Below are 6,091 nucleotides of genomic sequence, written 5' to 3' on the forward strand. Positions count from 1 at the left end.
CGCCACCACCGTGGGCGCACGTCACCGCGGGCGGACGCCGCCGCCCAAAAAAGCACCCCACGGCCGACCGCCATGGGGGCTTCGCTGCTACTCGCCTCCCCGGTCCCGTGGCTGGGACGTCGTGGTTCCATGGCTGGGACGCTGTTGTCCCACGGCTAGCGGAGGCCCGGCCACCACAAGGCCGAGCCCGGTTGCTCCACTGGCCGGCCGCGCGCCACAGGTGGCGTTGCAACGACCTAAGGAGGGGTCGCCGGCCACGGATGGTTGCTGGCGTGGTGGCTGCCACCGTGGGTTCACCAAGAAAAAAAAAAGGAAACGGGCGGCAACGTTGAGAAGAAGGAGATAGAGAGGGGGAGAGAGAGAGAGGGGACGGTGAGGGGGAGGAAGAGGCGTGGGATGGAGAATTTTGGAAAGAAAAATAGACTTTTAAATGCGGGTATTTTGGTCAAAAAACAACTTTCCGATGAAGCTGAAAACAACATTTTCGGAAAGCTCCAAAATGGAGCTTTTCCCAGAAAGCTGTTTTCAGCTTTGTCAGAAAGCTGTAACAGCTTTCTGAAATTTTTACCAAACATCCTTTTTCATCCAAAAGTACTTTTGGAGGGTCAGAAAGTGCTTTTTGGCCCTCCAAAAGCTCCCCCAAATAGAGCCTTAGACAAAAGATTTTATTTTTGAAGAAATTTAGGAGCCGACCCTAGAAGCACACAATTAGACCCCAGCACATTGAAAAAGACTGTTTGGTTTCATCTGCGTCGACCACAAAACATTCTCAGGTGAAAGACAGAAAGGAGTGAAAAATTACACCTCTGCGAGCCGACTCAAGCAAATCAAGAGTCCACCCCTACCAAGCACAAGTCAACCCTAGAACAAGTCGAATCGACCTAAAATGGCCACAAACAAAATACAGAAAGTAGTGCAAAATAGTTCTCTGCGAGTCGACCCAAGCAGATCATGAGTCTCCTTTGCTGAGTATGAGTCAACCTTAGGATAAGTCGAGCCGACTCAAGAATCTGCAGGTAAAATATAGAATGCAGTAAAAATAAGCACATTCTCGAGTCGAACTGAGAAAAAGAAGAGGCAATCCTTGAAGTTCCCACGTCGACCTTTGAAGAAAATGAATCGGTCCCTCTGCATCTGACAATAGTAACGTTTAGTTTTTTTGTGAAATCAAAATGGCTCTATTCACTTTCAATGGATATTTCAGCCCCTCTAAAGGCTGTAAATGGTCCTCCGATGGTTATAAACAGTCTTCCAATGATTTTTCAAGATATAAATACATTGGAACACCCAAAGAATCAAGAAAAAAGAGTGAATAAGTGAAAAAAAAAAGAAAATGTGCATTAAGTGAGAGCTTTAAAGATCACATCCTCCACATTACAAGAGCATTAACTGCAGAGCTTCCAAGCATTCATGAAGCCCAACTGCTGCTTCCACATGCACTTTGAGTCTTAATCAGCTCATCAAGGAGCCTTTGTTTTTTTCTTGTATACTTTAAATTTTTGCTATAATAAGTTTCAAGAGATGAAACTTGAAGAAATGTTTATCCAAACCTTAAATTGGATTATATTGCTATCAAACCTTGGGAAGACTTAGATAGGAATGCTCATGGTTGATATTCAGAAAAAAATTAATTGGTTTGATTGTGAGCCTAAGCAAACCAATCAAATTGTAACCTTTAGAAAGATTATAGTAGAATTCTCAAAAAAAGTCCCTTGAGAAGTTGATGTACGTGTTGAGTTTGGCACCGAACCACTATAAAATATTGTGTTTGTGTGTTATATCTTACTTTTCATTTTGCATTCATCCTATATCTATATTTACACTTTTTCACTCACTTCACACGCACTTTGAAAGTTAAATTTTTTAATTGCATATATTTGTTAATTTTTAAAAACCCAATTCAATCCCCCCTCATTGGGTTTACAACACTAGGTGAAGGATATAATTTCTCCAATCTTTGCTCATCACATTAGCTTTTCAAAATAAAATATTCTATTCCTTTTTCCACGAGATGAGAATTGATCAGGGTTATTTCCTCATGTGAATTGCATCTACCACAGAATATATTAATATTTTTAAATCAAACAAGAAATAAGAAAATAAACAAAAACGAGACAAACCGAGTCCTATATATCTTCTCCATTTGCTTACAACCGCAAACGAGGCTACCACAAGCCATTGCTAGCGCCATCCCAGACGGTGCCACAGCTTGCCACCTTCGCCACACCACATCGCTGCCGCTAGTATGGCAAGCCGCTAGTGAGACTGCTACTCTAAGAACCACCGCTAAAACTATTGAGATCCTCTCTAGACTATACTCTCTCTCTCTCTCTCAAGCACACACATTCAAAAAGCTTATCTTTGCTTGATTACCCTTGCTGCATTCATGTGTAGGTAGAGTATCTTTTTTTATTTTTTTTGATAAATGTAGTTTCCATTGATTTTAATGGTACAAAAGGTACGCAGATTTGAAGATAAAAAATTAGAAGATATATAAATGCATTATTGTAGCTTTGAGTAAATTGAGTTGAGTAGTGAACCGTAGAGCAATAGCTCCGAATGACAATCATTTTGTTTCTCAACTAAAGGACGTAAAAATCAGCCACATAAGTCGGTATAGATTTTTCTGTAGATACTTTCGCTATATGAAATTTCTCAATTAGAATGTTATAAATAGAAGCTATTTGTGGGTCTAGGCAAATGCATGGACTGCTATCATCTCTCGCTTAACTATCGTCCAACTAAGTTATTTTGCCATGAATGATGACTTAGAATCATTAATCTATTATCATTCCGCCAATTTTTTTCTAATCTACAAGCTTCAAGGGAAACGTAGGTGGGCATTATAATGATAAAACAATTAAATATTAGGAAATTAATGGCCGATCTATCCATGGACCGCTCCTTAACTTATGACCCCTGTGGACTGGTTTTATAGCATCTAATCCATAGGCAAAAATCCTTTTAATTTGCAGTCCTTGGAGGATGATTGTGCTCTTCCCAACTTCTCTGCTCCCAGTTCCTCAAACTCGACCTTCCCCTGCACTACGCCATGCATCCGTCTCTCTTCGCCACCGCCGTCCATCTTTCAAGCCCGCAACTCGTCATCTCTCCGGCGTCCGTCGATAGTGAGGTCCTCATCCTCCTCACATAGTTCTGGCCAATTGGTACCAGTGTGTTCTCCCCTTAATCCATCATCTCCCTCTGCCTATCCGACCTGCGAGTGCTGTCTCTCTGGCGTGCATCCCCGGCCAACCACCTTCATCCCACCATATTCATTTGCAGCAGTTGCCGGTGCTCAACAAAGAGAACGTAAAAGCCTTGATCAACACAGAATTTTGGTGGATTTTGAAAACGAAAAGAGGAATACAAAATGATGGAGAAAGGGAAAGTATATGTCGTAACTCTAATGGCAAAAAAGTGGACAAACATGATGACATAGGATAGAAGAAGAAGAAGAAGAAGAAGAAGAAGAAGTGGAAGAGAGAAGGTGGAATTCTCGACATTCTTGATCTCAATAAAAGAAGTTGTATTCTCAAATAACATAGCAATGACTTTAAATATATAATCTCTTAATTAACATAGCAATGACTTTAAATGCATAATCCAAAATCTTAATATGCGTCCGCATAAAAATAAAATACTAGAGTTCAAATAATTTTTTTTTAATTTCTGCATTTACGCCATAGATCTCTTATTAATAGACTGTTCTATGCCATATCCTCCAGCTGGAAAAAGCTTGATCCCGGAGAGCTTGATTGTGAATTCCACTCTAGAAGCTGAAGATCCAAGATGCAAAACTCATCCTCTACAATTCCAAAAAGCATCAAACAAAGGATGACCTTTCTAATAGACAAGATAATGATAGAAACTACAAGTAATACCTCAACAACCAAAACTATCATAATCTCATCTCTCTGTCAAGAAAAATATGGTACTTTAAGAACTGAAGTACTTACATAAGCTCTACATGGCGAAGCAAGAGACTCAAAGGTACCTCGGTAAGGTAATAAATCCTCCACATTAAAAGCCGGACAAATATTCATATGACCAAGTAAATCAAGTAAAAATATATTAGATCCAAGTTTTCTAATGATAGAGAATGGTCCAATAGATCGGGCATGCAATTTTTCAAAGAAATATTTAGGAAAGCATTTAGAATGAATGCGAATCATGATATTATCTCCTGCATTAAACTCCTTAGCCCTATGAAGTACATCAACAGCAAGTTTATATAACACCGGAGCCCCTAGGGCTCACTTGCTGAGGGAGTGGGTTTGAGCCTAACACTAGATGCAACAATGAGATGCACGGATTATGGGACCATGCAGGGCCCACATGCTCACCATACAAGTTGTAGATCCTATGCATGGATTTCAGATCTCAAGCTAGTTTTATCTTGCTTAGAAAGTTTGATGTTAGTTAATTTTAGAAATATTTATTTTTTGTGAACTTTTCTTTTTGAGAATTTCTGATATTACTAGAAAAGTTAGTAATTAGAATTCTTCGAGTTAGAATAGGCTTTGAAATCCTATATTGGAAAGGAGAAGAAAAGAGTCCCCTTATAATCATACTTCAGTTATTTATTAGTGAGAATTCTCTTATAAAAATTGCAATTGCCTTCTCTTTTTTGATTGATTCCTAAGGTTTGCAAGTGACCACCGTGAGAGCTGTATCTTTGAAGTGGCCAGCCAAGATGGTATTTTTGATCTTACAAGAGAGTGACCCACCCCTACTCCTCTTCTAACTACCAATAGGCTTGACGAAGTTCGCAATAATGGACACGTAAAGCTAATCAATTATCTTAAGTCAATTCGGAATATGCTGGTCCAATGCTGGTTGCAAGAGCTATGATAATTATCTCAAGTCAATTCAGAGAAACTTCTTCAATATATCTAGCAGGAATATGCTTTATTTAGGCCAATCTGCACCATCCCTTCCTCACTGTTGTTGAAGAATGGGGCATCCACTGATACACAAATTTTGAATTCCAGCAGGTAAGATCAGCAATGACACGAGCATTGGAACAATTTGAATTTCCATATTATGGAGGAAGTCTAGGGGAGGCAACTATGGTAGCAGGGACATGAGTGAGTTACAACAGTGAAGTGGAAGGTCCATGAGTTCGAAAGGAAGTCCTTTGTCAGTAAAGTATTGATTTGAAGTCCTGGGTGTGAAGACTGAAGACATCTCCAGGTACCTGAGAGAAGAAAGACCTTGCAAATTTAAATTAATAGTAGTCAGTGACTCAAGATCATCACAACATTCAATCTTCAGTCTTTTAAGAGAAGTTAGGAGCTGGAGGTAGGAAAGTGGTTAGTGAAGGAGGAGAACTTAGCTGATGAAAAAAGTTCAGTGGTTGCCCAGTGGCCTCCTTGTTGGGGTATGTGGAGACCATTGGTGATGAAGAGAATTGAAGGAGAATTAATTCTGCATAGTTCTGTCTGGCGGACTGTCAGAGTCGACTCGAGCTACAGTCGAGTCGGCTCGGGAACAGTCGAGTCGACTCGAGATCCGTCGAGTCGACCCGAGAGGAGAAAAGCCGAAAAAAAACATATTTCTGTCTGGACTGTCAGAGTCGACTCGAGCTACAGTCGAGTCGACTCGAGCCACAGTCGAGTCGACCCAAGATCGTGCCAGTTATACTGGAAGTTGTCCAGACGTGCCAGAGCCGACTCGAACTTCAGTCGAGTCGACTCGAGCTCGCGGGAAATCATACGGATGAGTTTTCTTTCGGTGTTTTTGTTGGCGTTTCGACGGCTATGATCATCTGAAGATCTTGAGACTATATATAGGACTCATGAGAGCCCTAGGGTAAGGAATTTTGCCGTATATTTGAGAGAGACTCTTGTTTGTGAGGCTAGGGTTCTAGAGAAGAACAGGATTGAGATCCTACTTCTTGTGCAAAGAAAATTCTGTGTGAATCTCTTGTAGATCGATCGCTTGTGATCGTTCGGGTGTGTGCTATCTCTGTAATCAGTTCATCCTAATTGAGATTTGGAGCGGTGGAGGACGTAGGCTACTTGTAGCCGAACCTCGTTACATCTTTGTGTTTGCTTTGCTATTTTCTTTCTTCTTCTTCCTTTGGTTT

This window comes from Phoenix dactylifera, unplaced genomic scaffold (genome assembly GCF_009389715.1).
Source record: "Phoenix dactylifera cultivar Barhee BC4 unplaced genomic scaffold, palm_55x_up_171113_PBpolish2nd_filt_p 000628F, whole genome shotgun sequence".
Lineage (NCBI taxonomy): Eukaryota > Viridiplantae > Streptophyta > Magnoliopsida > Arecales > Arecaceae > Phoenix > Phoenix dactylifera.